At 43.2% G+C, this 24,434-nt stretch overlaps 1 protein-coding gene across 2 annotated transcripts in view; it reads right to left on the minus strand.

Moving 5' to 3' along the window:
• The window catches only part of grid2 (glutamate receptor, ionotropic, delta 2), a 938,309-nt gene that overhangs the window by 428,059 nt on the left and 485,816 nt on the right, over positions 1 to 24,434 (minus strand). The window lies entirely within an intron of this gene.

Consider the following 24,434-nt stretch of genomic DNA (forward strand, 5'->3'; position numbering starts at 1 on the left):
ACCAAACAAAAGCAATTCCTGCTGCAATATATTTATCAATATTAGAGGGTTTTCCACTTGATCTACCAACAGTAAAGTAAGCAATCGAGTGCCATATGCAGGAAATCTCACCTTTTGAGTGCCTGAGGCAGGCTTGGGGGGAGAGGTGTGACTGCTCCTTTGACTTTGAGAGCAATACATATGCTTGTGTTTGAAAGGCAAATCTCAAGCAGTGCTGAGGTTTAAAGACTGATGATGCCATGAATGGACAGCACACAGATCTTGAGTCAGAGCAATGTGGCTGAAAATCTCACCAGAAAGAAATGTTAGGTCTTGCATTTCTGCTGGCATCATTTAGGCATTCAGGGTGTCAGGAAACAGCACAAAATCTTCACACCACTTTATTCATACCTTATTTCTTAATGACCATTAATTTAGAAGCATGTACAAAATTAGTTAATGGCTCATTAATGTATTTTTATCCCATGGAAGATCATTTTATTTGGGCTTCGTTCAAGAGCGTTTCTCATGTGGTTCCTTCAGAGAATATTGTGAGTTGCATAATACAATACATACACATTCCTAGCTCCCTACAATACACCCTGTGCACTCACAACTGTGTGGCCAAATTCTGCTTTAACTCCTGTGACTAGTGGTGTGTCTCCGGGTTCAGTGCTAGGCCCATTGCTGTTTGTCATCTGTATAAATGATTTGGATGACAACGTACATGGCATGATTGGAAAGTTTTCAGATGACACTAAACTGGGTGGTATTGTAGATAGTGAAGATTGTTGTAAAAAAATTGCAGCAGGATCTTGACTAGTTAGGCAGGTGGGCTGAATGAAATTTAATAACGTGAGGTGCTGAATTTTGGGAAGTCTAACATGGCAGGATCTACTCAGTGAATGGCAGGGCTCTGGGTATAGCTCTGGAACAGATGCACCTTGGAGTGAAAGTGTCATCACATGTGGATGGGGCTGTCAGATGGCTTCCAGCACATTGGCCTTCATCAGTCAGAGTATTGAGTATAGAAAGTAAACACAAAATGCTGGAGTTACTCAGCGGTCAGGCAGCATCTCTAGAAAAACAGAATCGGTGACGTTTCGAGACAAAACCCACCTTCAGGCAGGGTCCCAACCTGAAACATCACCGATTTCCTTTCTCCAGAAAGCCCGGACTACCAGACTGCTAAACAGCTTCCTGCCACAGGCTGTGAGGCTGCTAAACAGTCACTACACCTGATTCTGCTGCTTTGCACTGACAATTTAATAACTCTGGCACTGGCCACTCAAATCAGCTGCCCTGGACATTTTAAGGACTGTTTTTAATGTATTTTAATGTTGCTGTTTTACCTGCTTTTAATTATTTATACTGTTTCATCAGGGACAGGATTGTTTTTACTGTTATTATGTGTGAAATGTTTTAAGTTTTATGTGCGATGCTCCGGTATTCCCTGGAAAACGTCTTCTCATTTTGCACTGTACAACTGTTGCTTTGCAAGATGCCAATAAAGGTTAATTGATTTGTTGATTGATTGATGCTGTCTGATCCGCTAAGTATTTCAGCATTTTGTGTCCATCTTCCGTGTAAACCAGCATCTCCAGTTCTTTCCTGCACATTTTGAGTATAACCATTCGGAGGTCATGTTACAATTACAAAGGACATTCATGAGGCCATTTAGAGCATTGTGTTTAGTTTTGGTCACCATATTAGAGGAAAGATGTGGTCAAACTTGAAAGGGTTCAGAAAAGATTTATCAGGATGTTGCCAGGACTCGAGGGACTGAGCTATAGGGAGAGGTTGAGTAGGCTGGGACTCTATTCCTTGGAGTACACAAGGATGAGGGGTGATCTTAGAGAAGTGTACTAAATCATGACAGAAATAGATTGGTAAACACACAGAGTCTCTTGCCCAGAGTTGGGGAAATCGAGAATCAGAGGACATAGGTTTAAGGTGATGGAGGGAAAGATTTAATGGGAACCCGAGGGGCAACTTTTTTTACAGAAAGGGTGGTGGATGTATGGAATGAGCTGCCAGAGGAGGTAGTTGAAGCACATACTATTGGAATGTTTAAGAAACATTTAGACAGGTACATGGATAGGATAGGTTTAGAGAAATATTGGCCAAATGCAGGCAGATGGAACTAGTGTGGATGGGACATGTTGATTGGCGTGGCCGACTTGAGCTAAAGGGCCTGTTTCCACACTGAATTACTCTACAACTCACACCAGTTCTATCATACCCCACCTTCTCAACAACATCCTTCACACTGAAAATGATTTTAGAGAGGTTTATTAACCTACAAACCCATATGTCTTCGGACTGCAGGAGGAAACTGGAGCACCAGGACAAAATCCACACCGTCACAGAGAGAACGCAGAAATTCCACACAGACAGCACCCAAGGATAGGATCAAACCCGGGTCTCTGACGCTGTGAGGCACCTGCTCCACCAGTTGAGCCACTGTGCTGCCTGTTGTTGAAATCAGGAGATGTGTTGGAAAACTACAGAGAGAGATCATCCTTTAGCCTGGATTCCTTGGTTAAGATGCAGGCGAGAAGTGGCAAGTCTGCTCCCTAGGGGAGTACAAATGTCAGATGCAACTGAGGCTTAGATTGAAGCCGTACACAACAAGATGCCTTAAGCTTCATCCTTCAACACAACAAGTTTGTTTTGGCAAGCAAGACACGCCTCCAGGCATGCAGCCGGAATAATTACACTTCTCCAACTCAGTTTGGATCTTTTTGTTTTGGCCTCTGAATATCAGGTGAGAGCTCTATCAAGATGGCCTGACCACTAAAACCATTATGAGTTGCACATAGACTAAAGGGCCTGTCCCACGAGCATGCTACTGCATGCGACAAGCGCGACCAAACCGAAAGCGGAGGCGCGCGGAGGTCCAGTGATCCCCGTACAGGGCCTGTCCCACTAGCATGCAACTGCATGCGGCGAGCGTGACCAAACCGGAAGCGGGGGCCATGCGGAGGTCGAGTGATCCCGTACGAGTTAACGTGCAGTTCGAGCGAAGTCCGGGGGACGTTCGCGCGTGACATACGGCGTCGAGACGCTGTGCATGCCCGTCGACGCGGTGCATACGGCCTTAATGTGGCTGCGGGCCGGCAGGCCGTTGCCGCATGGAATTTTTGGACAATGTCAGTTTTTCGGAGCCCCGCGCGACGTCGGGACCAGCTCCACACAACTCCATACGGCTCTGGCGATCAAAGTGGGACCGGCCCTGCGAGGCCGTATGGCTCAAGCGACCACGTTAGGTCGCGCTTGCCGCATGCAGTCGCATGCTCGTGGGACAGGCCCTTAACAGACAGCAGGTTCCTGCTTGTGATCTTTGTTACCCAACCAACAGTTGCTACAGCAATGCACATGGAGGACTTCTCTGAGTTTCTTCTCGGGCAGCAGGGGTATGCATCATTATGTGTGTATAAGTCACTTAGTAATGGTCCATTGTTGCGGTAATAACATCAAATGTGCTGCGCAAAAAAAAAAAAAAATTCTCAGTGTCCTTTATGCTTAGTTGTAGAGTGAAACAGTGTGGAAACAGGCCCTTCAGCCCAAGACCAACATGTCCCATCTATCTACACTAGTCCTACTTGCCTGCATTTGGCCAAATATCCCTCAAAACCTATCCCATTTATGCACCTGTATAAAATGTTTTTTAAACGTTGCGATAATACTTGCCTCAACTACCTCCTCTGGCAGTTTGTTCCATACACCCACCACCTTTTGTGTAAAAATAGTTACTGCTCAGGTTCCTATTAAATCTTTCCCCCTCACCTTAAACCTTTTTTCTCTGGTTCTTGATTTTTCTACTCTGTGAAAAGATTGTGCATTCACCGTATCTATTCCACTCTAGATTTTATACCGCTCCATAAACTCACCCCTCGTCCTCCTGTGCTCTAATGAAGAAAGTCATAGCCTGCCCGGGCATTTGAGACCAGGCAACATCCTCTTTCAGATAATATTGTGAGTGATATCATATACCAAATACATAATCACAGCTCCCTACAATGTTTATATGACAATACATTAATCTAAGATTAAAAGATTATTGGGGCAGATCTTCAGCTGTTGCTGTTTCATCCTGTTGTGAGGCTGGCTATTTGCTTTTCATTGTGATCCTGGCAGAAAGGGGCTCCTTGCAGAGCAGACTGCACTGATATAATGGAATTGACAGCTGGTGAAACACTGGCCACAGGCTCAATACTGTCAAACCTGCCATCTTCATTGAATCACTTTGACATTTGTAAGCATGCAAAATAACCCTGGATCAAAGTAACAAGTGTGAAAGCATAAGAGTGAGAGTGGGAGTGGGAGTGGGAATGGCAGTGGGAGTGGGAGTGTGAGTAAGAGTGGCAGTGGGAGTGGTAGTGGGAGTAAGAATGGTAGTGCGAGTGGGAGTGGGAGTGTGAGTAAGAGTGGGAGTGTGAGTAAGAGTGGCAGTGGGAGTGGGAGTGGGAGTAAGAATGGTAGTGCGAGTGGGAGTGGGAGTGTGAGTAAGAATGGCAGTCGGAGTGGGAGTGGGAGTAAGAATGGCAGTGGGATTGGGAGTGGGAGTGGGAGTAAGAATGGCAGTGGGAGTGGGAGTGCGAGTGCGAGTGGGAGTGAATGGCAGTGGGAGTGCGAGTGGGAGTGGGAGTGGGAGTGGGAGTGGGAGTGGGAGTGGGTGGGAGTGGGAGTGGGAGTGGGAGTGGGAGTGGGAGTGGGAGTGGGAGTGGGAGTGGGAGTGGGAGTGCGAGTGGGAGTGCGAGTAGGAGTGTGTGTGAGCGTGAGCATGTGTAAGTGAGAGGGCAAGCATGAAAGTAAGCATGAGTGTGAGAGTGAGTGTGATTAACAGTGTGATTGTGAGTGTGAGCGCTCAATACTCATCCCAAAACTGATTTACACTTGTAAATCACAGACAAAAGACTGAAGACCCATTGCTTACAAATCTATCAGGAGTCAAATTTCCCTCCTGATGCCCTTTAAATGCTCACTGACCCACAAGACTACGCTGAATAAATCTCCAAAACCACCAGGGATCAATGCGATATTCTACATGGTTATAAAGATAAAATAAATTACTGAAATCGATTGTTACCAAGTAATGGGCCATGGAGAAAAAAAGTCTGCTAATAAGTGCATGTGCCCGTCACATAATGATTATTTTTAATTTGGGCATTAACCTCTTTATTTTTGTAGGTCATAGCAGATTCAATCTATCAGTAACTGCAGCCAAGTCACCAGATTGAAAGGATTTCTCCATTACCAAGGGCGCCATTAATTTTGGTTCTGTATTTCAAAATGTTACTGTTAAATAAATCACACCAATCAATTTAAAAGCCGAACTGGCCATCGCGGAGTCTGAATGATTAACATACATATATTGCAGTCATGGGCAGATAGCAGATATTTAATCAAGACTGTGGACTTACTTGTCATTGTAAGTGACAGTTAGGTTAAAGATCTGTTTAGGAATAAAAGTTATGAGTCACACCCACACCCAATCCAATCCAGAACATGGAACGAGCAGCACAGTGGTGCAGCGGTAGAGTTGCTGCCTTACAGCGCCAGAGAGGGTCTCCAATGAGGAGATGGTGGGTCAGGACCACTCTCTGATAGGTTGCACGGTGGCGCAGCACATAAGTCGCTGCCTTCAGGTTCCAGAGACCCAGGTTAAATCCTGGCCACGGATGCTATCTGTACAACATTTGTACCTTCTCCCCATGACCTGTATGGGCTTTCTCTATGTGCTCCGGTTTCCTCCCACAATCTAAAGACGTACAGGTTTGCAGGTTAATTGGCTTTGGTAAAATTGTATATTGTCACCGGTGAAGAATAGTGTTAGTGTGCAGGGATCGCTGGTCAGCTGGGCACGATGGTCCTGTTTCCGTGCTGTATCTCTAAACTAGGATGGTTCAGGTATCTTTTAACAGCTGGGAAGAAACTGTCCCTAAATCCTCAACTCCCTGCATACCCGTGTGCCTACCCAAAGGCCTCTTAAATGCCACTGTCGTACCTGCCTCCCCCACCACTTCTGGCAGCGCGTTCTAACTGTGCAGCAGCTAATAAAAAATGAATTATATTGGGGCATTAATTAGGATACCATTCAATGGTCCAGAAAATCTGTCAGTCACAAAGAAATGTGCAGAAGTACTGAGTGCTCCAGATTAACAGGGTTTTACTGTGGTTTTATTCCTCAGCGCTGCTATCATCCATGTGAATCTTTTTGCCTTGTCTCAAAAGCCTCAAAATCCTTTCTGTGATGAGTAAACCACAAGAGTGCACAGTACTTCAAGTGTAACCTGACCAACTTTAGATGCTGCTGCACCCGCTGAGTTTCTCCAGCTTTTCTGTGTAACCAACTTTATTTAATATCGCTTTCCTGGGTTTCATGCCTGTCCCCAGGGAAATAATTCATTGGCGTGTTTTGTAACCCAATTATCCCAGTCAGGGGAAAACTTAACACACTCAAATTACAACAAAGTAATTCTCAGTAGAACAAATTATCAAAAAAAACAAGCAAGCATAGCCTGAGCTATAGGGAGTGCTTGAGCAGGCTAGGACTTAATTCCTTGGAACACAGGAGAATGAGGGGTTATCTTATAAAGGTGTATTAGATCATGGGGGGAATAGATTGGGTAACTGCACAGTCTTTTTCCAAGTGTAGGGGAATCAAGAACCAGAGAACATAGGTTTAAGGTGGTGGTGGGGGTGGGGAAAGATATAAAAGAAACCTGGCTAACTTTTTGTTTATACATAGGTTATTATCTATGTTTACACATAGGTAAATGGAACTACCCAGAGGAGGTAGTTGAGGCAGGTACTATCACAAAGGTTAAAAATACATTCTATACAGGTACATGAATGGTAAAGGTTTAGCGGGATATGGGTGTTTCTGTAAATACAGCACTCAGTAGTGAAACTACGGGATACTGAGTTGGATGATCAGCCATGATCATATTAAATGGCGGTGCAGGCTCGAAGGGCCGAATGGCCTACTCCTGCACCTAATTTCTATGTTTCTATGTTTCTATGAAACTGAAACTCCAAACATCCAAGTTATTTTCCTGTTCTTTATGTCATATTCCCATTGTTTCATATCCTGTATTTTAAGTAGTGTTGTTCATGGTGTATAGCCAAATTAATGAGATGAGGCCCAAATAAATAAATAAAATATATCAGTTATGTCTCTGTGCCTTTTTTTGTGCCTTTTTCAAGCAGGATTTCATCAAATCCTTAGGCTAATTTATACCAGAAAGATGACTTTAATTTTGCAATTAAATAACTACATAAGCCAAATTCTGATTATGCTCATGATTTTATTTTAATCATTTATCACCCGATTAGATGGTTTTCTGATGCCCCAAGTTTTTGCAGCAGAACATTCCTGTTTCCGTGCTGTAATGGCCTGTTTCCGTGCTGTAATTGTTATATGGTTATATTGCAGGCAGGTGGGACTAAGGGAAAAAAGTTGTTCGGCACGGACTTGTAGGGCCGAGATGACCTGTTTCCGTGCTGTAATTGTTATATGGTTATATGGTTATATGGTTATATGGTTAGAACATGAGTAGCAGTGTCCATTTAGTCACGTGTGAAATGTGTAAATTAAAAGCAGAGTAACTGTTTTTATATTGATTGTTGTTTTTTTAATTGTTTATATTTTGTGTTTAGGCTTTCCGTCGAAATACTTAAAAATGAATAGAACTTAAAACAATGAAATAAAAATTTAGTTTGCTCACCTATTTTAGTGATGTCTGATTCTGTAGTCCCTCCTTTTTTTTGATGTTATCAATGCTATAACGTTATTTTTGCACTCGTTGTGATTAAAAAAAAATTCAAACAACGCAATTGTAATGACCCTGACCTGAACTACGGGCCTCGTGGTGGGTTACATGCCGACATTTTGTAATGGATCTTGGAAATCAGTAAAAGAGACAGTGTCCCAGTGGTCACGTTGTGGGCATGTTGTGCTCTGAATAACACTGTGTTCACATGTTATTTTGCTCGGAATCATTGGTTAGTAAAAATCTTTTTTGCACTTTTTCATTCATTTAAAAAAAAAATATTGCTTCTTGTCTACTATAGAAATGCTTAAATTCCGTTAAACTTTCATTGCTTGTTGGTATGTTGTTGTAAAGTGTGTCGCAAAGGGAATCGAAAGTGACCTGGTCCCAGATAACGCCATATCCCGTTGAAAGTATGCTCCTACCTACACAGATGCTTCTGGTTCCAGGCAAATTTTGGGTAAATTAACATTTCAATGAAAGGTTATTATATTCTTTCTCATTTATGTATATATACATTTTTTTTTAAAGTTTCGCCTTTTTTTTCAAATTTTGAAAGTATTACATTTTGGTCAAATTTTGGCCGATTTTGATCACAAACTAGCTCAAAAGGATCACAGGTAGGCCCATTTTTAATGCTGTGGTATTTTGTTATACTTTACCAACTTTTAAATTTGGCCACCCATGTCACATACGGAAACACCCAAATGGGCCAAATGTAGGGCTAGTGCAGATGGGACATGGTGGTTGGCATGAGCAAGTTGGGCCGAGGGGCCTGTTTTCGTGATGTATGTCTGTATGTCTCTAAGCACATTCGAGCTAGAAATGGAAAAAAAGCTCAGCATTTTTTACGTTTCAGAACACAAAATAATAATTAGTACATTCACATGGTTTCAATATCAAGGATGGGCCATGAAATAAGAGTGCTATGAATATTTTTTATACTATTAGTAAAATAATAGAAATTCAACTTTCATTTTGGGAGAATGGTTATCATTTAAAGGCCACACAGCTGGTAGAGCTGCTGCCGCACAGCCCCAGCAACCCAGATTCAATCCTGACCTCTGGTGTGTCTGTGTGGAGTTTGCACGTTCTCTCTGTGACCACATCTGTTTCCTTTAGGTGATTCAATTTCTTCCCACATCGCGAAGACCCAGGGGCAGTACAGTGGCGCAGCAGTAGAGCTGCTGCCTTATAGTCCCAGGGACCGGGGTTGCGATCCTGAGTATGAGTACTGTCTGCGTGGAGTTTGCACATTCTCCCTGTGACCGCGTGGGTTTCCTCTGGGTGCTTCACTTTCCTCCCATATCTCAAAGGTGTGTGGATTTGTAGCTGAATTGGGGAACGTGATTTGCCCCTAGAGTGTAGGGTGCAAAAGTACGATAACATAGAAGTAGCGGCCATGTGTGATCTATAGTCGACATGGACTCACTGGGTTGAAGGGCCTGTTTCCATCACTAGAATCTCTGAAACAAGCAGGTTGGTAGATAAACTGGCTGTGGTAAAATCCCCCTAGTGTATACGTAAGTGGTGGAATGAGATTGCATTTTCAGCAGGCATCCACACAATGGGTCGAAGGGCTTCCTTCGATGCAATTATTAAATCTGGCAACATATGTATATTGTTGAATATGTTGAAAAAATAATTTTGTGTATATATATATATATTAATATTATTTTTTTCAACGCTCCTGAAAATAATATTTTATATACATTATATATATATATATATATATATACTGCCAGAATCTGCCATTGTTGCCATGGAAAGCAGAGATGTTCACTGTCTCAGTATGTGTGACAATAAACTTAAACCTAATTCTGTAAAGCTCCACTACATTTATTCAGCAAGGCATAATGCAGGCCACTGCTTTTGATTTAACTGCAGAAAAATGTCTGGTGTTTGAGTAAACTGGCAAGATGCTGTTTCTGTGAATTGCTATAGTTTTTGTCGACACCTCATATGAAAGGTGTGATTTCGCTGGAGAGGGTGCAAGGGAGTATCACCAGGATGTTGCTTGGATTAGAGGACTTCAGTTGCAGGGAGAGATCGGATCAGCTGGCCTTGTTATTCCAGGAACGAAGGAGGCTGAGGGGTAACCTGATAATAAAGGTATATAAAATTACAGAAGGCACAGATCGGATGGATAGAATCTTTTTCCCATGGTAGGAATATCAAAAACAAGAGAGCATAGATTTAAGGTGTGAGAGAGGAGTTTTAAATGGAATTTGAGGGGGATTTTTTTTTTAAAAACACAGACAATGGGCAGAGGAAGTTGTGAAGTCAGATACAATCAGTACATTTAAAAGACATTTAGACTGGCACATGGATCTGCCAGGCATAGAGGGATACAGACCTAATGCGGGCAAATAGTATTGGTATAGACGGGATCAAAAAAGATTGGCATGGATATGATGAGCCGAAGTTCGTGTTTTCCAACGCAATGATTCTATGACTTGTTGACCAATCCATCCCTCACTCATGTGGAATGTGTTTTTGAAATAGAGAAATTGTCTGAACAATTGTTTAGCTTTGTAAAAGAACATCCAGCATCCAAATAAACAATGTTATATCAAATGTAAACAGAATTTTAACAACATAATCAAATTCACTCATTCACATGCTGCAAATTAAATTATTCCTGATGCTTGTTTCTTAATAGATGTATTGAAGTGGCACCTTCAGTGAACGGAATGGACAACCTTGACATTATTTCTTACAATGCGTTGCTAAGCAACTTGCTGCTGCCTTTTTTAAAGGCAATATATGTTCAAAACATAGAATTTGTATTTTGCCTCCCAATATGGCTCATTGCTGTTGAGGAGAAACTCGTCTATGCTAAATTACACACTGGAACATTGGAAACATGCTGCCTTGAGATTTATGTCCATCAGTGCATTGGTGTCGGGCAGGATCAATGTGTCGGGGATAAGGGATGTTGGGTGGAACAGTGTTGTTTAAAGCTGCTGAAGTATATTTAATGGACATTATAAGAATGAAAAAATCTAATCCTAAAGGGCAGAGATTTTTTTAACATGTGTGGAGCAAAGTTATATGGAGATGTGCAGGGCAGGTTTTTTATAAACACAGAGGAGGGTGGTGAGTGCCTGGAACATGCTGCCGGGGGTGGTTGGTGCTGGTAGAGCTGTTGCCTCATACCAACCTGTTTGAGGCCAGGTTTGATCCAGTCCGTGTGCACATTGCACAAACTCCCTGTAAATTCAAGGGTTTTATCTGAATGCTCTGGTTTCCTTCCACATTCCAAAGAGACATGGGTTATTTGGCTACGGTAAATTGTCCTAGTGTGTAGGGAGTGAATGAGAAAGTGGAAACTAGTACAAATGATCAATGGTCAGTGTGGACTTGGCGGGCCGAAGGGCCTGTTTCCATGCTGTACCTCTAATCTAATCTAATTATCACATTTAAGATAGACACAAAGTGCTGGAATAACTCAATGGGGTCAGGCAACATTTCTGGAGAAAATGGATAGTTGACGTTTCGGGTTGGGACCCTTCTTTAGACCTGACCAGAAACGTCACCTTTCCATTTTCTCCAGAGATACTGTCTTGTCCCACTGTGTTACTCCGACATTTTGTGGCCATCTTTGGTATAGCATCTGGAGTTCTTTGTTTTTATTACTAATCTTCATATGTGTGGGTTCCTGATGCAGGTGCATAGTATTAAATAATTAAGGTTACACAAGGAATAATTTAGCTTAGTTTATGGTCATGTATCGAGGTACAGTGAAATGGTTTTGTTGTGTGCTCACCAGGATAACGTTTAGTGCAAGATAAAGTCCAGTAAAGTCCAATTATAGATCGGCCGAGGATCTCCAGTGAGGTAGATAGTAGCTCAGGACTGCTCTCCTCAGCATCATTGGTGTTGCTGTACAGTTTACCAGGGAGTGCAAATCCTTGGAGTGTACCTGGAGAATAATCTGGACTGGTCCAGGAATGCTGAGGCCTGTACAAGAAGGGACAGAGCTGGCTGTACTTTTTGAGACGGCTCCACTCCTTCATCATCTGCAGTAAGATGCTGCAGACATTCTACCAATTGGTGGTAGCCAGGACGACGGCTGCAATCACCAATAGGACCAACAAACTCATCAGGAAGGCTAACATCAGGAAGGAATAACTTGTGGAGTCCCACAGGGGTCGGTTTTGGGCCCCAAATTATTTATTTTGTATATTAATGATATATGTAGCGTGTCAAACCTCTTGAAATTTGTGTTATTTGCAGATGACACTAATATTTTCTGTAATGGGGACAATTTGCAGCAGCTTTTGGAGGTGGTCACAGCAGAAATAAACTAAAAACATGGTTTGATTTGAATAAATTATCATTAAATTTAAACAAAACAAAACTTATGATGTTTGGAAAACGCAAAATAAATACACAAATACAAATAAGTAAAAGTAATGATAAATAATGTTGAAATAGAAAGAGTGTATGAAAATAAATTTCTGGGTGTGATTTTTGATCACCAAATCTGCTGGAAACCCCATATAAAACATGTGAGAGCAAAAGTAGCACGGAGTATTGGAGCTATGGGGAAAGCAAGGCATGTTTTGAATGAGAGAGCACTGTATATTCTGTACAGTTCACTTGTGTTACCGTATTTAAATTACTGTGCGGAAGTATGGGGCAACACCTACAAAACCACCTTACAATCACTAAGCACGCTGTAAAAAAGAGCTATTCGTATAGTAAACAATGTAGGATATCATGAACACACCAATATACTGTATTTAAAATTACACACCTTAAAGATTAAGGATCTGGTAGAATTTAAGACTGCACAAATAATTTATAAAGCAAAAAATAAACTGCTACCTTTAAACATACAAAAACTGTTCAAAGACAGAGAGGGGGGGTTATAACTTTAGAGGGAAACTAAACTTGAAACAGCATTATGCTCGGACCAATTTAAAAAGTATGTGTATTTCCATTTGTGGGGGGGTTTTGTGGAATGGTCTTGACGAAACGATTAAACAAAGTATGAATATAATGCAATTTAAAAAAAATGTACAAAAGATATATCTTTGAAAAGTACAGTAATGAGGAAGGAGAATATAAATCTCACAGATGTTAATGGTGCTTGTTCTTTTTGTTCTTTTCTTTTTTTGTTCTATTTTCTTAATAGCTTGATTGGAGCAGTTTTATTTGAATTGTCTGTTTAGTTTATTTATTGAATTTTGCATTTGTTAATGTTGAAGAATGGGGGTAGGACTTGACAAACATAGGCTTCTTCCTATCCCTTTTCGAACAAGTCTAATATGTATTATGTTGAAATTGGCTTTTGATTTTTTAATTTATGTGTGTACATATATGTTATGTGTATGTGTGTATATATGTGTATGTGTGTGTATGTATATATGTACATGTATATGTATGTATGTGTGTATGTATTTATGTATATATGTACATATAATTTTCCTTTTATTTATTCATTTTCATCTTTTTTTTTCTTCTTTTTTTTTAATCGTTCGATATAAAGATATCATTCATTCATTCATTCATTCATTCAAACTCCATCCTGGGGGCAGAGTTGGATTCATGGGAGGTGGTCTTGGAGGGGAGGATGCTCCTCAAACTGCGGAGCATCCTGGACAATACAGCTCACCCCCTCCATGACACACTGGTCAACCTGAGGAGAACCTTCTGCAGCAGACTGGTTCCACCAAGATGCAGGACAGAACACCACAGGAGATCCTTCTTACCTGTGGCTATCAAACTTTACAACTCTTGCCCCTTCTTTCATGGGGTAGACTGAGACTGAATTCCCTACCCCCCCCCCCCACTCCCCAATCTTTGCACACCCCCCAAGCATTTCCACTCGTCACTTTAAGTTAATGTTTCAAGCATTTTGTGTTTTTATGACTGTTGGCAAATCAATTTCCTTCCTGGGATGAATGAAGTTCTATCATATAACATCGTATCGTATTTGGTGAGACGACAGTTCAGTTGCTGATAACAGTTGGGAAGAAACTGTCCGTGAATCTGGAGGCGTGCATTTTCACGCTTCTATACTCTATCATGCCTGATGGAAGAGGGAGTGACCAGGCTGAGACTGGTCTGTGATTATACTGGTGGTCTTACCAAGGCAGCGTGAGGTGCAGAGGGAGTCAATGGTGTTAATTCCACGATACTAAGTGTTCTACAATTTATAACTACAAATTACTTCAGGATTGGCTCAGGCAAGTGAAGGTGCTAAACATTATAACTGATACACTGCAGACCGAATAGTTTAATTGTCAAGTGAACCATTTCCTATCAAGTGTGACAAGCACCTTTTACTCCTGAGACTCTGTTCAATCAACACATTTAGAAAAATAATTACATTTGCCGATTCTCATAAAACACCATTGCAATGTATTTCACATATTGTTTCAGGTTTACATTTTGTTCTATCATGTCATTTTTCTAAGGCTCTCACATTCAACAAGTGGCACGGTGGCGCAGTGGCAGAGATGCTGCTTTACAGCGCCAGAGACCCGTGTTCGATCCTGACTACGGGTGCTGTCTGGATGGAGTTTGTACATTCTCCCTGTGATTACGGGGGCCCTTCTTTCCTCCCACTCTCCAAAGACGTGCAGGTTGTAGATTTATTGGATCGGTAAAAAATGTAAATGGTCCCTCGTGCTTAGGATAGTGCTAGTGTACGGGGATCGCTAGTTGGCCCAGACACGGTGGGCCAAAGGGCCTGTTTCCGTGCTGTATCTCTAAACTAAACGCTAATAGGACATGCACACAAGGCATTGCAGTCACTGCTTGGGTGTATACAGGATGAAATGATCTACTACAGTTGGAACATTAGCATTGCTGCAATAAAACATCACAACCTTGAGGAACAAGCCCTTGTCTACTGTCTGGTCATGACAGAGTCTTCTGAAATCACCTTTTGCTAACTCACTCTTTCTTTGGTGGAGCACCCAAGATGGCGCCTAAACCAGGCGACTCTCTGAATGCTGGTCCCATAACTGGATCTGCAATCATTCATTACAACCACTCCACTCTTTTAAAGCACAAAACATTTTTCCCTTTATCCTGTAACTGTACACTATGGGCAGCTTGATTGTAATCATGCATAGTCTTTCCACTGATTGACAGCATGCAACAAAAAAGCTTTTCACTGTACCTCGCTACACGTACCAAACTAAACTATCAACTGCTTTCTCTGTGTTGACATTGGCCATATGGTTTGGTTTAAAGATACACCATGGAAACAGACGTCTCAGTGCCACAGTTGGTAGAGCTGCTGCCTCACAACGCCAGACACCCGGGTTTGATCCTGTCTCTACGGAGTTTGCATGTTTTCCCTGTGAATGCATTGGTTTTCTCCAGGTGCTCTGCTTTTTTCCCACATCTCAGAGACATGTAGCTCTTTAGGTTAATTGGTTGCTGCAAAATTGCCCCTGGTGTGGGCGGATTGGGTAAGAGGGATGACCTAGGACTAGCGTGAACGGGTGATTGATGGTTAGCATGCACTCTGTGAGTCAAAGGGCCTGTCTCCATAAAGGCCCATCAGTATACAAAGTCAATGCTGACTAGTTCATATTAGGTTGATGTTATCCCACTTTCGCATCCATTCCCTACACACTAGGAACAATTTACAGAGGCCAATTAAATTACAAACCCGCATGTCTTTTGGAGAAAACCGGAGCACCCAGAGAAAACCCATGCAGTCACAGGGAGAACGTACAAACTCCGCACAGATAGTACCCGAAGGTCTGGATGAAACATGGTCTCTGGTGTTGTGGGGCAACAGCTCTACCAACTGTGCCACTGTGCCATCTATTTCCATGTTGTACTGTATATTTAAAACTAACTACATTGCTAATGTCAATGTCCCCGGTGCTGTGAGGCAGCAGCTCTACCTGCTGCACCTCTGTGCCACCCTGTGCGGATTGATAGCATCAGTGCCCTGCATCCTTGGCTGTGTTAATCGAGGCAGAATCTCTTACACAGTACATTTATAAGGCACTTTTCAGAAGAGATGGCAATAAGCTTCAGGCTCAAGGAGTTATTGAGGAACACCAGCTTCTATATCGAGGGCACAATGTGGCCTGTGTCACACAAAACAGTTTATCTGCTTCCATCATAAATTATTGGAGCCTGGAGATTTAGTTACGCAGTCGATTTTTTTTTATGGACCAAGCTAGTAAACTGTAGAACAAAATTGTTCATACAAGCATAGAGACGTCTCTTGCCCAGAGTAGGTGAATTGAGAAGCAGAGGACATAGGCTAAAGGGCCTGTCCCACTTAGGAGAATTTTTTGGGGGACTACAAGCAACTAGGCTGTTGCCATATGGTCACGGGTTGACGGCTGTATGGTCCTGAGTATTCTCCTCACGTCGTCTAAAGAGCCGTAACTTCTTCTCCTGTCATAGGTGCTGTCGTAGGTTGTCGCCAGGTGATGTTACTTGCCACCGGGTTGCTGACTTCAGTGAATTCTATACGTCAACCTACGTCAACCGGCGACATTGTCGTAGAGGAGGGGTCCAGTCGCCAGTTTTTCGGCAACCTGCTACGACCGTGACTGTCGCTGGAAGTCGCCGAGAAAGTCGCCTAAGTGGGACAGGCAAGCTGAAGGGGAAAGATTTAATGGGAACCTGAGGGGTAACTTTTTCACACATATGGCGGTGGGAGAATGGAATGAGCTGCCAGAGGAGACTGTTGAGGCAGGGACTATCACAATGTTTAAGAATCATTTGGACAGGTACATGGAAAGGATAGGTTTAAAGGGATATGGGCCAAATGCAGGCAGGTAGTATAGTGTAGATGGGACATGATGGTCAGTGCAGGCAAGTTGTGTTGAAGGGTCTGTTTCCATACTTTTGTGCAGCACCTTTGATGCTGATATTGTAACAATGGACCATTAATAAATGACATACACATAATGACTTGCATATCATGCACATACCCCTGCTGCCCTAGAAGAAACTCATAGAGGTCCTCCTTGTGCATTGCTGTAGCACTTGTTGGTTGGGTAATAAAGATCCTTGACAAAGATACCTCAGATATCTGTCCACCACCAGCTCAGTGAGACAGAAGATAGACACAAAATGCTGGACTAATGGGCCTATTTCACATGCAATTTTTTTGGCGACTGTCATAGTCACAGCAGATCGCCAAAAAAATGGCGACTGGACCCCACTACGACAATGTGGATGACAATGTCTATTACAACCTACCACCTCATCGACGGCAAGCTACCGGCAACCGGCGACCCATTAGGACATCCACCTACGACCACAATCTTCGTCCATTGCGACATGCTACGATAAGGTACGACCCTGTCGGCGACAACTGAAGACAACTGAAGCCAATTCAGTCGCCGGTACCTGTCACCATTTGACATAGGTTGACGTAGCTAATCATAATGGAATTCACCGGTCAGCATTGGAGACAACCTACGTCATCCTGGCGCCAACCTACGTCATCCTGGCGACAACTTACGACAAGCCGACTGTTGGCGAAACATTTTGAACATTTCAAAATCCTGCAGCGACCAGAAAAACGCTGCGATTCTTTGGGCCACTGAGGAGACTACTCACGACCATACAGGCGACACCCCGGCGACCATGTGGTGACAGCCTGGTTGCCTGTAGCTGGTAGCTGCCTAAGAAATCGCCTAAGTGGGACAGGGGCATTACTCAGCAGGTTAGACAACATCTCTGGAGAAAAAGGGTGGGTGACATTTTGGGTCGGAACCCTTCTTCAGACTGAAAGTAGAGGGGAGAAGGGGAGATAGGAAAAGGCCAGAACAAATTAGGGCCATCAAGAGATGACCAATGGACCAAGTCATCTATTGCCTGCCCTGATTTCTTCTGACCTTTTACTACCTTCAGTACTACCTTTTACTACACCCCTCACCCCCCCCCCCCCCCCCCGTACTTTCAGCCTGAAGACGGATTTCGACCTGAAACATCACCCATCCTTTTTCTCCAGAGATGCTGCCTGACCCGCTGTTACTCCAGCACTTTGTGTCTATCTTTAGTATAAAGCAGCACCTGCAGATCCATCTTGCACGTATGCTGCGAGACAGGCTTGTTTAAATTTAGAGTTGAAAAAAGATAATCCAACCTTTTTATTTCCCCATTTTCTATCAACTCACTTCCACATTGTACCACTCACCTACACACTTGGTCGGAATACACAATTGCCAACTAATCTACAAATCCACACATTTTTGACACATGGGAGGAAATCCAGTATCATGAGGCAAACGTGCCAAATTCACAAAGACTGAAAATAAAACAAAATATTGGAGGTCCTCAACAGGTCAGGCCGCATCTGTGGAGAGAATGGATGGGTGATGTCTGTAGACGGGTCCTGACCCAAAACTTTGCCTATCGATTCAGGCAGCGTCTCTGGAGGACACGAATGGGCGACGCTTTGAGTCGGGACCATTCTTCAGACCCAGCTCTTTAAGCTCCATGTATGATTATGATACCCTGAACTAATTCCAGAGACTTGTAAACTCTGCTTTTGAACCCTGGGAGATGTAAAGTCAAAAGAGAAATACAACATGTTATAATTTAACATCAAACCCCAAGGCTGTACAAATCCAATATCTACTAACTTCTGTTTAACAGCAAATTATATGTCTATCTGTTCACACATTTAATCGACAATGGCCTTTTTGAGTCATCACCCACAGATGGCTTTGAAAACCTGATTCGAAAGATTTAATAGGAATCTGAGGGGTAACTTTTTCCACACAAAGGGTGGTGGGTGTATGGAAAAAGCTGCCAGAGGAGGTAGTTGAGGCTGGGATTATCCCAATGTTTAAGAAACAGTTAGAAAGGTACATGGATAGGACCAGTTTGGAGGGATATGGGTCAAACGCAGGGAAGTGGGACTAGGGTAGCTGGGACATTGTTGGCCGGTGTGGGCGAGTTGGGCTGAAGTGCCTGTTTCCACGCTGTATCACTCTATGATTCCATGAATCAGTTGCAATAACAAGCAGCTCCATAGACATTCACCTAAGCCAATTCTGACTATGGGCGCTGTCTCTACAGAGTTTGTACGTTCTCTCTGTGACTGCGTGGGTCATCCTTGGGCAATCCTTTAGTATAGAGATACAGTGCGAAAACAGGCCCTTCCACCCACCATGTCCACGCCGACCATTGATCACCAGCACACTAGTTCTATCCTATACATTAGGGGCAATTTTTTTTACAGAAACCAATTGAATTCCAAACCTGCTCGAATTTGGAATGTGGGAGGAAACCGGCGCACCCGGAGAAAACCCACGTGGTCACAGGAAGAATGTACACACTCCGTACACACAGCAACCGCAGCCAGGATCGAACCTGTCCCAAATGCGGTCTGACCAGTGCCTTATAAAGCCTCAACAGTCCATCCCTGTTTTTATATTCTAGTCCTCTCAAAATAAATGTTAGCATTGCGTTTGCCTTCCTTACTACTTGCAAATTCGACTTGCAAATTAGCTTATTGAGAATCCTGCACCAGCACTCCCAAGTCCATTTGCACCTCTGATTTCTGAATTCTCTCTCCATTTAGAAAATAGTCAACGCCTTTATTCGTACTACCTAAATGCATGACTCCATACTTTGCCACGCTGTATTCCTTGTGCCACTTCTTCGTTCACTCTCCCAAGCTGTCTAAGTTATTCTGCTGAGTCCCTGCTTCCTCTACATTACCTGCCCCTTTCTCTACACTGCCTGGCTCACTACCAACCAATGGTAGGCAGTTGCAGTGAACAAAGGCAACTTTTCATCTAAATTGGCTTGTTGGTAAAAGCTTCACATCATGGTCTGGTTTCATAAATTACAAAAACTCTGCTCTTGTAATATATATGTGAAATGCCTCAAGATGTCATCAATTTCAAATGCACTACATGAATTTCAGCATTTTTTTTTTTCTCATTTTGATAACATATTGCAGCTCCGAGGACCCAATGCAATCACTCTTATTCAATTAATGGCACTGGTCTGCCTGAAATATTAGCGCTTTGTGTTTTTTTTCCCAAGTAGAAATTTTATCCCACAAGCCATTTTTTTAAGGCGGCACAGTGTACAAGATCATGAGAGGAATAGATAATGTGAATGCACAGTCTTTTGCCCAGTGCAGGGAAATCAAGAACCAAAGGGCATGCGTTAAAGTTGAGGGAGCGAAAATTTAATACGAACCCGAGGGGTAACTCTTTTTACACACAGGGTGGTGGGTGTGTGGAATGAGCTGCCGGAGGAGACAGTTGATGCAGGTACTTTCATAATGTTTAAGAGACATTTAGACAGGTACATGGTAGGTTTAGAGGGATATAAGCCACGCACACACAGGTGGGACTAGTGTAGATGGAGCATGTTGGTCGGCATGGCTAAGTTGTGCTGAAGGACATGTTTGCATGCTGTATGATTCTATGAATGGCGTATCGGGCAGCACAGTGGCACAGCTGGTAGAGCTGCTGCCTTACAGCACCAGAGATTCGCGTACGATCCTGACATTGGGAGCTGCCTTTGTGGAGTTTGCACGTGTTCTCAGTGATCATGTGTTTCCTCTGAGTGCTCTGTTTTCCTCTGTGACAAGCCAAAGATGTGCTGGTCTGTAGGTTAATTGGCCTCTATAAATTGCCCCGAGTGTGTAAGGAATGGAAGCAAAAGTGGAATAGCACAGAACTAGTGTGAACAGGTGATAATGGCCATGGGCTGAAGCACCTGTTTCCATGGTGTATCTCTAAACTCCAAATATGTTGAACCTAACCATGATGGATGCTTGGCATGTACTTGGTGGGCCGAAGGGGCTGCTTTCATACTGCATCTTTCAATCATTCAATCCATCACTTGATGCCTTCAAAAGGGAGACAGTGAACATGTGAAAATAACATTACTGAGATGCTATTATAATTAATAATGTTGCTTATCAGTAGTGTAATGAAGTAAGGGAGGGAGAGTGAGGAGAGAGAAAGGGTGGAAAAGGGTTAATGAGTGAATTATCTATTTGTTCTAAATGTAACCTGAAAAACAGGTACAAACCTCAGGGAATTTGTACATTTAATTCTCTTCTTGCGTGTTTTCGATTTTTACTCCCGGTTTCATTTCGAGGTTCCGTATTGGTAGATCCTTGCAGAAATTGTGTTTAGTTTAGAGATACAGCATGGAAACAGGCTCTTCAGCCCACCGTGTCTATGCCAGCCACCGATCACCCATTTATACTAGTTCTACATTATCCCACCTTCTCATGCACCACTTACACACTAGGGACACCTTACAGAGGGCGATTAACCTACAAACCCGCATCCCTTTGGGATGTGGGATGAAACCCACGCAGTCACGGAGAGAACGCAGAAACACCACATAGACAGCAACTGAGGTAAGGATCGAACCTGGGTCTCTGGCACTGTGAGGCAGCAGCTCTCCCTTCTGCACCACTCTGTCACCCCCTTTTGTTGGCAAATAAATTACTTAGGGATTGAACTGATGCCTGTTTACCCTGGATCATGAAGACAGTGGCCTTTCAGGTAAGTACATTAAGGTTTGTATCTGGTTCTTTAGGAAGGTCGTGTGTTGGAGCAAACTAAAACTGTGGAGCTGGTGAGGAGATTCTCTCTGGAAAACAGTATGGAACTAGATCGTTATCTGTGGAGGCCATTTGATCACAGAAAGGCCAATGGAAAATAACATGCTCTATTGATTGACGCTTTGTAGCAGAGTCCTTAAACCGATAGAGAGTGGTGCCATGCACACCTGTACATGGTACTAACACCATCATCAAGTATGCAGATGATACAACGGTGATTGGCCTCATCAGCAACAACGATGAGCTGGCCTACAGGGAGGAGGTCCAGCACTTAGCAGCATGGTGCGCTGACAACAACCTGGCCCTTAACTCCAAGAAGACCAAGGAGCTCATTGTAGACTTCAGGAAGTCCAGAGGCGGCACACACACCCCCATCCACATTAACGGGACGGAGGTGGAACGTGTTTCTAGCTTCAGGTTCCTGGGAGTCAACATCTCCGATGACCTCTCTTGGACCCACAATACCTCTACTCTGATCAAGAAGGCTCATCAGCGTCTCTTCTTCCTGAGAAGACTGAAGAAGGTCCATCTGTCTCCTCAGATCCTGGTGAACTTCTACCGCTGCACCATCGAGAGCATCCTTACCAACTGCATCACAGTATGGTATGGCAACTGCTCTGTCTCTGACCGGAAGGCATTGCAGAGGGTGGTGAAAATTGCCCAACGCATCACCGGTTCCACGCTCCCCTCCATTGAGTCTGTCCAAAGCAAGCGCTGTCTGCGGAGGGCGCTCAGCATCGCCAAGGACTGCTCTCACCCCAACCATGGACCCCTCCTACCATCCGGGAGGCGCTACAGGTCTCTCCGTTGCCGAACCAGCAGGTCGAGGAACAGCTTCTTTCCGGCCGCTGTCACTCTACTAAACAACGTACCTCGGTGACTGCCAATCACCCCCCCCCCCCGGACACTTATTATTTATTTTTTTTATTCAAAATCGTTTGCTATGTCGCTCTTCAAAGGAGATGCTAAATGCATTTCGTTGTCTCTGTACTGTACACTGACAATGACAATTAAAATTGAATCTGAATCTGAATCTGAGTCATAGTCATACAATGTGGAAACAGGCCCTTTGGCTCACCAGATCTGTGCCAATCAGCAATCACTTTTAGTTTGGTTTAGTTTAGTGATACAGCGTGGAAGCAGGCCCTTCAGCCCAACTGGCTCATGCCGACCAACATGCCCCATCTACACTAGTCCCGCCTGCCTACATCTGGCCCATATCTCTCTAAGCCTCTAAAGATGTTACACCTCATTGGCAATATTGATGGCCTTAGTACTCTGTGACCTGCTAGAAACCATAAACCTTTCTGACGTATTTATTTTTCGGTATCAATGTTTATTAGCCATCCCAAATTACCCTTGAGATGACAACATCGAATCACTGCAGTTGTTCTGGTGCAGTTGCTGATACTGAAGTTACTGGTGAAGATCATCCAGGATTTAGAATCAGCGACAATGAAGGAACTAGGATTGTTTTCTCTGGAGCGTTGGAGCCCGAAAGGACATTTATTAAACTATGGACATGTAGATGTTTAGTTTGGAGATACAGCGTTGAAATAGTTCCTTTAGCCCACACCAACCATACACTAGAGGGAGACACAAAATGCTGGAGTAACTCAGCAGGTCAGGCAGCATCTCTGGAGAAAATGGATAGGTGATGTTTTGACCCTTCTTCAGACTGATTGGAAGGGGGCTATCCATTTTCTCCAGAGATGCTGCCTGACCTACTGAGTTACTCTAGCATTTTTAGTCTATTTTTGGTATAACCCAGCATCTGCAGTTCCTTTTTATTACATATCGCCCATACACTAGTTCTAGTTAACCTACAAAACCTGCACATCGTTTGAATATTGAGGAAAACGTGAGCACCCGGAGAAAACCCACATGGTCACAGGGAGAACATACAAACTCCGTACAGACAGTTCCCATAGTCAGGGTCAGACCCGGGTCTCTGGTGCTGTAAGGCAGAGACTCTACCACTGTGCCGCTGTGCCACCATAGGGTAGACAGTTGGCATCTTTTTCTCCCAGAATGGAATTGTCAAATAATGGAAGACATAGATTGAAGGTGAATGAGAAAATGTTTAAAGGCGATTTGCTAGGCATCATTATGTTTTAAACACAGAATAGTGGACACCTGCAATACACTGCCAGGGGTATTGGTGGAAGCAGATATATGACTGGCATTTAAGAAGCTTTCAGATGGGCACATGGCAGAATTGTTTCAACAGTTGCTGCTTGACTTGCTGAGTGCACCCAGCATTTTCTGGCTTTATTTCATGATTTTAAATTTCTGGACACAATAGAGGCATTTAAGAGGTTTTTGGATCTGCACAAGGATATGGAGGGAATGAAGGGATATGGATTACTCACAGGTAGATCAGAGTTTAGTTTAGTTTAGAGATACAGCGCGGAAACAGGCCGTTCGGCCCACCGAGTCCGCACCGACCAGCAATTCCCGCACATTAACACTATCAAACACTATGGACAATTTCACATATTTTTTATACCAAGAAAATTAACCTACAAACCTGTACGTCTTTGGAGTGTTGGAGGAAAATGAAGATCTCAGAGAAAACACACACATTTACAGGGAGAATGTAGAGACTCCATACAGACAGCACCTGTAGTCAGGATCGAACCCAAATCTCTGGCGCTGTAAGGCAGCAGCTCTACCGCTGCGCCACTGTGCCACCCCTATTGTCTTAGTATTGTGTTGCTGTGAGTATTATGTTCGGCATGGACATTGTGGGCCAAAGGACCAGTTCCTGCGTTGTACTGTTCTATGTTGTAATGCAAGATACGTATGTATTCAAATAAACAATTTCATGGGACATTATGTAGTTAATCTGATTAATTCCAACAAATTGGCATGTAAGTGTATGAAAGAGGTTTGTCCCATCACAAAGGCCCTTAAATATAATTGTTATCTTCTGTAGAAAATGACCACACTTCAGTTAATAGACCAGAATAATAATTCCTAACATGAGCATTTTGCCAACAACCAGCACTTATATTATTATCAGATTATAAATTAATTTCCTGTCAGGCCAATAATGTCACTGAGAAAAGAAAGTAAGGAGGGAGAAATCCAGCCAATATGTTTCACCTGTAGTGCCTATTAATCAAAAG

This window comes from Leucoraja erinacea, chromosome 1, assembly GCF_028641065.1.
Source record: "Leucoraja erinacea ecotype New England chromosome 1, Leri_hhj_1, whole genome shotgun sequence".
NCBI classification, from domain to species: Eukaryota; Metazoa; Chordata; class Chondrichthyes; order Rajiformes; family Rajidae; genus Leucoraja; species Leucoraja erinaceus.